Below are 12,072 nucleotides of genomic sequence, written 5' to 3'. Positions count from 1 at the left end.
GGTCCTATTGCCCTGATGGGTATTAGAGAACTTTCATGTAGCTTCCAAGAAGTACTTTAGAGTGCTGCTGGACTTATCCAATTGGGATGCCCAGCTCCCATTCCAATTGAATTGTAGGCTTAAATTGTCATTCAAGGATCGGTTTACCTTTTACCCACAAGTACACTTTTTGCCTGCTGCTGTTCTTTGATGTGAAGGTCATCAATTTGGTTTCAGCAATATTGAGATCCAGCCCTTTAATGCACAAAGTTCCACACATTTCTCCATTTGGTTTTTGAGATGATTTATTGTTTGTGATACCAACACTGCATCATCTTCTTCTGACATCTGCCTCCTCCTTGTAGGGTTTGATCTCAATGACATGGTTCAATGCCAGGTCAGTCACTGCTTTTGACTCCCTTCTCCTTGATGGCTACGAGATCATCTCTAAGCCTCGCCCTAACCGTGCTGGCAGTGTGGTTGCCTTGATCATCCCTGAGTGGGTCCCTTCTTCCCTCATACCCATCAAGCCCTACTCCTCCTTCGAAAGCCTTGCCTGAAACCTTTGCATCTCTCCTACTTCCTCTGTGACCATTGCCACTATCTACAAGCTACCTGGCCCTAGCTGCCCATTCCTCTCAGAATAAGCTGTTTTCCCCTCCACTCTCCTGACTTCTAATTCTAACCTCCTCCTCCTGGGGGACTTCAACATCCACCTTGACTCCTCAATCACAGCTTCCACTATCTTCCATGACCTCTACACCTCACTCTCCCTCTCTATTCTCCCCTCTGGGCCTACCCACACGGCTGGACACACTCTTGATACCTTCATCCATACTTATATTTTGCTCTCTGCTCCACTCTGCTCTTCTGGTCAGACCACTCCCTCCCCTCCTCCCACCTGGGTCCTCTCGGCCCTCTGGCCGCACCTCCCCCAGCTCTGTCAGCCTTTTGTATGGACATCCGTCCAATAAAACAAGTATCAGTTGCTGCTTTTGGCTTAACCTTCACCCCACACCACCTCCCACTGCTGACTCTACTTCTGACTCGGTTGTCAACAACATCCATCCCACCATCAAAATACTAGCCCCTGTCAGGAAGATCGACCTGAAACCTGGCACCAAGCGTAACACTTCGTACACTATGATCTAGCAGCTCTAGAAATGCAAGTGCAGAGCTGCTGAACAGAAGTGGCAGACATCAATCTCATCCTCTGACAAACTGCCCTGTTGTCTTCTCCAAAGGCAATATTGTCTCTCCATTAATTCCAAAAGGAGGACCCACATCCAGGCTTGCATCTCTGGAGCATCCAACAACATTGCCAAACTCTTGAAAATCTGCAAGGAACTAGCCAATCCTTCAGCAGTCTCCACCTTGCCTCTGCCCTCCCAGGCCTTCTGCACTACACTGGTCACCCATTTCATTGCAAAAACTCAGGACATGATGACTACTCTTTCATGCTCCATGTCCCACTGCCCCCCTCAGATCCATCAGCCACCCTTGGCCTCTCATCCTCCCTCATCCTCTCTCTCCTCCTTCTCTCCTATAACATCAGAAGAGGTCAGTTGAATTGTACGCTCTATAAAGGTCTCCTCCAAACAGGTCTCCCCCTATTCTCCCAGAACATTTAAGGACAACATTGGCTCCCTTTCCCCTGCACTTGCTGATTTCTGTAATCATTCTCTTGCTACTAGGTTCATTCCCTCTTCCCTCAAGTACTCCATTGTGCACCACCTGCTGAAAAAGCCTTTGACTGACTCCTGATGTCCGGCTACTACCACCCTCTCTCTATCTCTATCACTCCCTTCCTTGGGAAACTTCTGGAGAAGTCGGTCTTCTCCCCAACATACTGAGCTTGTTGGTTGCCTTCACAACCATCAATCAGGTTTCCGAGCATCCAGAAGCACAGAACTGCTCACCTGAGCAAATGTGCATCTCTTGACTCTAACTCACCCACAATTCTCATTCTACTCAATCTCTCCTCTGATTTCAATACGATCAACCACTCTATCCTTGGTATCTCGGAGTAGACACTAAACCAGCAGACCTCCTTCCTCACTGACCGTCCCTCCCAGGTTATCCTGGGTTCTTTCTCCTCCTGCACCTCTATCTCCACTTGCGTTTCCCAGGGCTCTATCCTTTTACCCTGCTTATTTAACATCTATCTCGCTCTGCTTGCTCACCTTACGCAGATGACAGCCAACTTTTTCATACTTCCCTCTGAACCTCTTCCCACTTTCTCTATCATTCCTGTTATCCAGTCTTGGTGTGCCACTGATGATCTCTGTCTCAATGCCAGCAAGACCGAGATCCTTCCTAATCAGACTCCTGTTCCTTCTTTCCTCCCTTTACTCTTGCCACCCTCAATGCACTCTCTGCCCTCTCATTCCTCTGAAGCCAGAAACCTTGGGGTCACCTTCAACAACTCTCTCTTCTTCCATCCTCACATCCTGGACCTGACAAAGAAGGCCCATTTCTAACTCCACCTCCTCAGAGTTACCCTCCCTTTCCTCACTTCTCCCCAGAAACTCAATGGGCCTCATTACGGGTATGGAGGTATCCATACCGCTTTTAGTGGCATGGCTACCCCCATACCAGGTACCGGGTCCGGGATCCAGGAATAGGGAAGTACCGGGCCATGGCAACTTTGGCGGGCCCGCTAATTCCCATTCTAGGGAACCGGGCCCGGTACATCCCCATTCCCATTTGAGCCCCCATAGGGCTCAATTGGAATGGGAAGGATGCTAACAATGGGCCCGTTAATGACAGGCCCGTTGTTAGCATCCTGGTCTGCTAGCGGGTCCCGCTAAGGACGCCTGGTCTGGACAGGCATCCTGAGCGGGACCCGCTGCAGACCTCGTAATGAGGCGGACCATAATGAACGGTGCCAGTGCCTTACTGGCACTGTTCATTACGGGTCCGCACTTGTTGTAATGAGGCCCAATGTCTCTAGAGCTCTAGTACTCTCTAAGCTGGACTATTTCAACAGCCTCTTCATTAATCTGCCCTCTTCCTCTCTCCGCCCCTCCAGCTAATCAAGAATAGGGTTGCGAGACCTATCCTTGGCCTCAAGCCCAGGAACCACATCTCTGCAGCCCTAAAACCTTTCCAATGGCTCCTGGTTGCTACAAGGATCAAATCCCTCTGCATCATCCATAATGCTGACTGGGTCTCTCACCAAATACTCCTCCTCATTTCGGGAGGATAGCTCAGGGGCAATGTGCTTGCCTTGGAAGCAAGATGACATGGAGCACCACAGGTTCAATTCCCGGGTCCACACTTAGAAACCTCTGGGTATTAAGCACGTTATAAATTACCTATCATATCAGATCTCTCTGTTCTTCCGGCTTCAACTCTCAGCTTGTCAAACGTTTCTCTAAGCAGAGAGTTGGTGCCCGTCTCGTTCCTTGGCTGGCTCCCTCCTATTGAACAGCCTCCCCTTCCTCTCTGCCTTGAGCCAGATCTCCTCAAATTACACACACTCCTCAAGACTTTCCTCTTCTCCTCCTCCTCCCCACTGTCCCTACCATGCTAACCCCCAGTCGCTGAGATTGGTGACATGGGCCCTTATGTGTCCTTCTGGGCCCAGGCTTTCTGGCCAATCCCTTGCAGCCCCACTGGCCTGTGTTGTTTTAAGGACCCGCACTTATTGTACTGGCAGTTAAACACTCTACTACCAAGTGGTCACTGCCTGGCACTTACCAGTTGTCCTGAAACTGGATCTCTGGCATTATCCCCTCTGTGCAATGTCTAGCACTTACCCACCTCCTCTGTCCCATCTCTCTCTCTGCACTTGCACGTTCCAAATGCTCACAAGGCCTAGTACGACTGCCTCTGCCTTCTGCTCATCATTGTTGTTTTATTCCATTGTCTTGTTTTGTTCCTTTGTTCCCTCCCCTTTGCCCCGTGGGCACTTTGAAACACAATTTCTTGATGTATTTCTTGCCTTACAAATCGGCAAAGAATAAATAAATAAATACGTTTTTTGCGTTGATTGAAAATCAGATAATTCATGTGAGATTTCATTGATACAAATACAAAACAAAGTTGGGATGAGCAGGCATCCCTGTCATACTCCGTTTTCAACGGCAAAGGGTTTAGTGATTACAACCCCCCGTTACCCATCTGACAGTGGCAGAGTTGTTGGTATATAACCAGTAAATGGACGATACTTGTTTGGTATGTTCTGCCTTAATAAAGAATGCTATCGCTCATTTCTGGGTACCCCATCGAAGGAAGATTATAAGTCCAAGGAAAGGTATAGATTTAGCTTTTTTAACACAATGAAATTGGATTGAATCATAACATATAATGGGGGAGAAAAGGAGTGGGAGAGGGGGAGAGAGGTTGAAAACATTAAGATGCATATTATATACAATCATATTATCTAATATTGGAAATAGGAATTGTAAACATAAAATGCAAGACTTATTATTGTGCATATTCACCAAGAAGGTATGCACAAAGCATCCTGTGAAGAACCAGGAATGAGACACGGACACAGAAGACGTATGTTAAGAACCAAAAATGAAATGGGTTGTCCGTTGTCAAGATGTCCCAAAAGAAATGCCCTGTGTCCAAAATCCTATCCTCCCGTCACACTAAAAATAACTATAAGGTGCTAGGATAATGGCTTTGTCTTGAAAAAGTGCACACATGTTCATGTTCTACAAAACATGAACATTTAATAGATATCTCAAATGAATGGCGTTCACAGTTCCAGGGGATGGCTCCCTTGCCCAGGTTTCTTTTCACCAAAGTAAAAAGTTCAAAAAGAATAACCTAGTTCCTCTAGCCCAAGAGGATAACTCCCTCCTCTTGGGGCCGCATCATGAGTTGGGCGGTATCCAGGCTGTAATACTGCCCAACTGTAATAGCATTAGCGTCCACCGGTCTGGCGGTATTACCACCGGATCACGCGTTGGGCGTTAACTGTAAATCCCCATTGCCATTGGACCCATTAGGTCATTTTTGGTGCTAATACAGTATGTTAATACAGCCCGCGGTACCATAGGGCACTAAATGGGATTTGGCCTCCAGAAAAGGCTGGAGGTAAAACAGCCAATTTCGCGCCCAACTCTGGATAGGGCTAGATTTTAAATTTGGCTGTAATACCATTACCACTGCATTTAAGGGCTAAAACCCAACTTGTGATGAGGCCCTTGGTGTGATCATTCATTCCCAGGGGAAATTACTCCCTTCCCCGGATTTTCTCATCATGCAATGCAGTTCAAAATCCTAAGGGTATGAGTCTTCCTTTGGATTCCCTCTTTAGAATGCCAAAACCTGGGGGTGGGTTCCAGACTCACACAACACCTGGTTGTTGTAATGTGAATAGTTATCAGAATATAGAATAGTAATATGTCACTGGTTGGAATAAAGAATGTGGAAGGAGGTGTTAGAATATTGGGAGTGGAGTTATGAAAAGATGATTAAAGGAAATGTTCCACCTTATAAGTCTCTGGCTATTTGATAATTATTCCTGAACATACACAACAATTTGGTGATGAGGATGAACCAGGTGATAAAGGACAACTGATATTGGATAACTAACACTGAAGTGACGAAAGGCATGCAGAGAAGTGTCAACAAGTAAAGAAGGCAAGTAAAGAAGATACGATACGGCAAACGTAAAAAAATTAAATAATATTGCTGTGCTATATAGGCGAAGCTCGAACAACATTACGGTTTACAACAATTTGCAATACATAGGACGTGCGGAGTAATGTTGAGCGCAAAACAAGTACATAATAAGGTGCTGCGTAATTCAAATAAAGAACGTTAATACCTTGAGCGAGAGCGAACGAGAGAAAGCGTGAGCTCCGGATCGGCTCCCCTGAGTGAGGTAAGAGCGCTAGACACGCATCAGAAAAAGGCACCCAAAGACGTGCCGGAGCGTGCCGCCATCTTGGGCAAATAAACATTAAGCAGCATTACGTTGTCATAACAACGTTACTACGTGCAGTACAGCACGTTACGGACACAAATACCGTTGAAATACTCGGCGCAGGCAAAATGAGTGGCGCAACTTGAATAAACATAAGAATGACACTCATAGTAATGCAATTGAGTCAAATCTGGAATTCAAATAAACAAACAATACGGAAAGGGATATTAAATATAGCTCTGTGTCACTAATAAAGTTGAAACAAAGTCTTCCTCAGAGTTCGGGTAAATAAAAAAAAGAAAAACAAAAATAAAAAGTGGAAAGGCAACAGGAATTTTCCATAAATAATAAACAGCAAAGGAAAGGAAAACACAGTGATATAAGATAAAACTGCAAAAACAGAAGATGTGTCTTCTGTAGATGCAGGTGGAGATATGAATACTGCATCTACAAGTGCTATCTCGCAAATAACATCAGGATCATCAATCATATCAACAGATCCAACAAACTCTCTGAAGAAACCTAACCCCTTTGATCTAGAACCTCAAGAAAATCAGGGACAAAGGTGGCAAGAATGGATTGAAGATTTTGACGAGTTTCTGAGAGCAGTAGGAAATCAAAATGCTGTCAACAAGCTAGACATCTTCACAAACCTAGTAGGGAGAGAAATGAAAAATGTTATTAAGACAATACCTCCAGAAGATAAATCAACATATCAACTATTAATAACAGCAATAAATTCAAAGGTCATTGTCCCTCGCAACAGAGATTATGAACGGTACATCTTTAACCAATGCACTCAAAGCCCAAATGAGACCATTGCACAATTTGCATTGCGTTTGTAGAGGAAGGGCATATATTGTAATTTTTCACATTTCAATGATGATGAAGCAATCAGATTGAGAATAATTGAAGGTTGTTTGTCTTCACAGTTCAGAAAGCAATTGCTAAAAAAGTTGCTTCCATTGAAAGGGGTACTTGAATTAGCACAGATATATGAAAGGGTGGTTATGCAGGCAGCCAACATAGAAAATCCCAAAGGGATAGACACTATTGCTGTCATGGGTCAGAGGCAAAACACACAGTGGCAGAAGAAGAACTCAGGTGAACTTTAGTGGTCTAATAATCGTAGAAGCTACGGTGAGAGGCAATGCTACAGGTGTGGGTTTGAGTTCCCACACAAAGGTCAATGTCCAGCTCTAGGACACATGTGCCTACGTCGTGGTCAAGAAAATCATTTTCAAAATATATGCAGAGAAAAAATGCCTTGGACACCCACACAGAGATCGCGTGGACAAGTAATCCAAGGCCGAAGGTATGAAAATCAGAGACAATTCAATACAAGGACAAACACAGAAGGAGGAGAAGAAGCAAAGTCAAGAATAAGTCAATCAATTTTTCGATCAAATCAACCACATTTTCGGCCAGGATTTGTGAAGACCATGGGTGCTTTGGAAATTGATGAGAATGGACAGATAGAACAAGCAAGTTCAGAACAAATAACATTGTCACAAATAAACAAGAGTCAAAATTACATCAATGAATTATACAATGATCCTTATGAAAACCCTCCAATAGAGTATAGAAGAAACATAGATGGTGATACAAATGAGGAATATATAGACTATGACATGAATGGCAAAGAATATGTAAGATTAATCTATGGAGCATCCGATGAAAGTAGAGCTATAAAAGTGACTATAAATCTAGGAAATCAAAGCATACCTTTCCTAGTAGACACTGGAGCCACAGTGAACATGATGAGCAACAAAATATATGAAGGAATAGCACAATTGTATCCATTACAGACATCAAGAGCTAATATATTTCCATGGGAGCTACACGGCCACTAACGGTGAAAGGGAAATTTATATATGCTCTAATACATAAGGATACTCACATGCCCACTGAGATATTTGTCATTGAAAGCCCTGTGGAAGGAAGATGCCTCATCAGCTGCAAGACTGCAACAGGCTTGAAAATTATTGATGTGACCTATAATAAAAGTGAGATGATAAGAAAAGAGATACAAAATATAATGAATGGCGAAACAAACATAGAAGTGATCAAGAAGAAATGTCCTAAATTGTTTGAAGGAGTAGGAAAATTAAAGGGAGATGCACTAACCTCCACATTGACTCACAAATTCAGCCAACACCACAACATCCAAGGAAAATAGGGTTTAATCTCTAAGAAAGAGTGTCTTAAGAACTAAGACAGTTAATTAACAACGACATAATTGAGAAGGTGGAAAGTGGTCCCACGCCATGGGTGTCACCACTAGTGGTGGTTCCAAAATCTGATGGGCGTATCCGCTTATGTGTAGACATGAGGATTCCCAATGTGGCGATACAGAGAGAAAGACACCCAGGACCTAGCATCGAGGATATAATCATAAGATTAAATAAGGCACCAAGATTTACGAAGCTTGATTTAAATCAAAGATATCACCAACTAGAATTTGATCCTGAGTCCAGAGATATAACCACATTTGCGACCCATGAAGGCTTATATAGGTACAAAAGACTAAGCTTTGGAATATCATCAGCAGCAGAAATATTCCAAGAAGCGAATAGGAAAGTCATTGCTCCTGTGAAAAACACATTTAATTACAGTGATGACATATTGGTATATGGTACTACTCAAAAGGAACATTAAGAAGCATTAGAAGGAGTGTGCATGGTGTTGAAAAATAGTGGACTAACTCTAAATGAATCTAAATGTGATGTAAATAGGAAGAGTCTAGTTTTTTTGGACATATGTTCTCTGAAAAAGGGATAAGAGCAGATTTAAGCAAAGTAAACACCATTCTTGATCTAAAGCCACCAAGAAATGTAAGTGAAGTGAGGTCATTTCTGGGAATGACAGGGTATTGTGCCCATTATGTGCCTAATTTTGTAATGTTAACAGAGCCTTTACGACAACTGTTAAAGAAGGAAACAGTATTTGTGTGGCACGAAAAGTGCAAGACTAGCTTTGAGTTGATAAAGAAAGAGCTTGTTGATGGCAGGCAGTTGGCTTATTATAACCCAGATTGGGAAACAAAATTTACAGTGGATGCAAGCCCTGTGGGATTGGGAGCAATACTGGCACAAGTTTAACCAAAAAACCAGGAAAGGCATGTCATAATGTATGCTAGTCGAGCCTTGAACGAAATTGAGCAGAGATGCTCACAGGCGGAACAAGAAAGCTTAGCTGCAGTGTGGGCCTGTGAAAAATGTCATCACTAGGAAGACCTTTTGTACTTACTATGGATCACCAAGCTTTGATATCTTTATTTGGAAATCCTAGAATAAAAATGCCTCCACAAACTGAAAGATGGAGAATACGACTACAAGAATATGATTATATTATCGTACACAAACCAGGTAAAGAAGCAAACCCAGCTGATTATTTATCTTGTCATCCAGCAAAAAAAAATGAAGATAAAATGCAAGTAGATGCAGAAAATTATGTGTCATATTTGTCTGCTAATGCTTTACCACCAACAATATCAAAGGAAATGTTTGCTGAAAAGAGAAAAGGTGATTCGACAATTCAAGCAGCAGTAAAGTTGACAATGACAGGTCAGTGGAAACAGATATCATCAAAACAGGAATTTAGTAAGGAGGTGGATGTAAGAGAATTACAGAGGACGGCGAAGATAAGTGGAGAATTGACATCAACCAATGATGGCATGCTTTTAAGAGGAAACAGACTGGTGGCACCTAAAAGTTTGAGAAAAATACTTGTGATACTAGCGCATGAAGGGCACAGAGGAATGAGCACAGAGCGCATGAAAAGGCACCTGAGAGCAATGTTTGTCCACTTCGGATTGTTCCCTTGCCTGAAGCACCTTGGAGTATAATATCTATGGATTTCTATGGACCATTGAAAGAAGGGGGATATTTACTGGTGATACTGGATGAATATTCACAATTTCCATTGGTAAAACATGTAGCTTCAACAGCGATCCATCATGTAGTGGGGGTCTTAGATGAAGTTTTCGGTGAGTGGGGAATTCCCAAAATAGTCAAAACAGATAATGGCCCTCCATTTCAAGGACATCAATTTGAAAGAGTTGCAGCATATTTAGGATTTAAACATCAGAAGATCACACCGCTGTGCCCACAAGTGAATGGCATGGTTGAGGAGTTCATGCTTAATCTAAAAAAACAAGATATAAGGCTATGGTGGACAATATGGCAATGACTCAAGGAGTATCACAAATGCTCAGAAGTTATCGAAATACTCCAAATGATATAAAGGGGTGCTCCCCATCTGCGCTAATGATTCGGTATGAACCTCAAACTAGGATTCTACAGCTGAATGATTATACCCTGGAAGAATATGATGAAATAAGGAGACGGGATGAAGTGAAGAGAAAAAAGTCAAGGAATGCACTGAAAATAAAAGAAGGGCCAAAAATAACAATATTGAGGTGGGAGAGAAGGTGCTAGTTCGGCAAAGATTACGTTCTAAGCTGGATTCGAGATATAAGCCGGTGATTTGGAAAGTAAAGAAAGTAAAGAGGCTCATGGTACCTGTAGTCGATGAGGACAATCACAAGATTACACGGAATACATTGTTTTTCAGTAGGTTGTTTCAAGAGGACCAGGTTCATAATGAGTCAGGCAAAGCAAGATATGGTAATGTGAAATGAATGACAATTCGATTTGGGATGAATTTTCTGTGGACTCAGGAGATCCTCAGGGTAGTGAGGAGCTGACTGAACGTGCAGGAGGTGGTCAGGATAATGGTGGTTTGAGCTCTCTGGGTGGAGGTCTAGGAGGTAGCGGTGATGAAGGAATTGAACCACTACCAATGGGGATGAATCGTCCTTACCGAACAGTGCGGAAGCCAGATAGGCTTATTGAGCAAATGTAGATGTTTATGCAAGTCAACAAACTGTAAGTACAGAATAAATGCATTACATGTGTGTTTGATGAAACTAAGAAATTGAAAATGACTATATGTATATATGTATAATGTTAAATGTTAAGTAAGGGGGGAGTTGTATTATGAACACTTATCAGAATATAGAATAGTAATATATCACTGGTTGGAATATAGAATGTGGAAGGAGGTGTTAGAATATTGGGAGTGGAGTTATGAAAAGATGATTAAAGGAAATGGTCCACCTTATAAGTCTCTGGCTATTTGATAATTATTCCTGAATATACACAACACTGGTATACTCCCCTGCCAGATACTTTGTACAGTTCTTTTCAAGAAGGGGTATTGCTCTTCCTTTCTATTTTGCTTCACTTCTTTAGATTTCCTGGTATACTCTCCTTGCAGGACATTCAATTTCAACTTTAAGGGTGTGAGTCCCAGACTCACTGTTCGTCTGGTGTACTCTTCTGCTAGTACTCTCAAAACAACAACCAACAGCATCTGGAACAAGGGGTTTATTTAGCTTTCCCAAGTTCTCCTTTCCATTTGAGGTTCTTGTATTTTCCTAGTACTGGGACTATGAAGGTAAGCCACGTAGCAGGCTGTAGGGATTCACCTCACACTTGTACTTAGGAGTCCATTCTCCCACTCTCACCCGGTGCCTCAGCCTTTTACTATGGGCTCACTGGTGCTTAAACAGCTTCCGTAGCTTCTCCGACCCCCATTTGGGTCCTGCTTTGTGTCTGCTCTCTTTCTTCTCTTCAGGTTGGACGGCTCAGCTCTGCAGCAGATGTGTTCAATGTGCCACCCTGGCTGTCCTTGCTGGCACAAAGCTTCCTCTCTGCTTAGCATCCCTCATTGGCATCTCTCTGTACTTGTGGGAGTGCACCGCGAACACAGACATCCCCTTGCCTGCTCCATCTGCTCCGCTCTTCAGCTTCACTTACTTCCTTATTTTTCTCCATTATTTTTTAGTGCCTCAATGCACATCTATCCTTTTGACAGCTTGGTTTACCCGGCAAAGGCTAGCCAGTCGGATCTCACTGTGTTGCTCAGCTGTTCCATCTTTAAACTCCTGTGCTCACAAAGGAAGATGCTCAGAGCCAATCAGATTTCTCCAACTACTAAACTGCTTGTTTTGCTTCAGTTGAGCAATCTTAATTCAGATTGTCCTCTTCCTGTAAGTGCTTGTCAGTAGGTTGGTTTCTGAATATTGAAGGATATTGTCAAGATGCTTTATGGGTTGCTGAGGGGAATTATAATATGCCATCAAAGCATGTGGAATGGAAGGGATATCCCTAAAAGGGAAAGGGAGATAGCACGTCCCTTCC

The sequence above is a fragment of the Ambystoma mexicanum genome, chromosome 2q (genome assembly GCF_040938575.1).
Source record: "Ambystoma mexicanum isolate Mex_15411 chromosome 2q, UKY_AmexF1_1, whole genome shotgun sequence".
Classification (NCBI taxonomy): domain Eukaryota; kingdom Metazoa; phylum Chordata; class Amphibia; order Caudata; family Ambystomatidae; genus Ambystoma; species Ambystoma mexicanum.
This window is presented reverse-complemented; position numbering follows the sequence as displayed.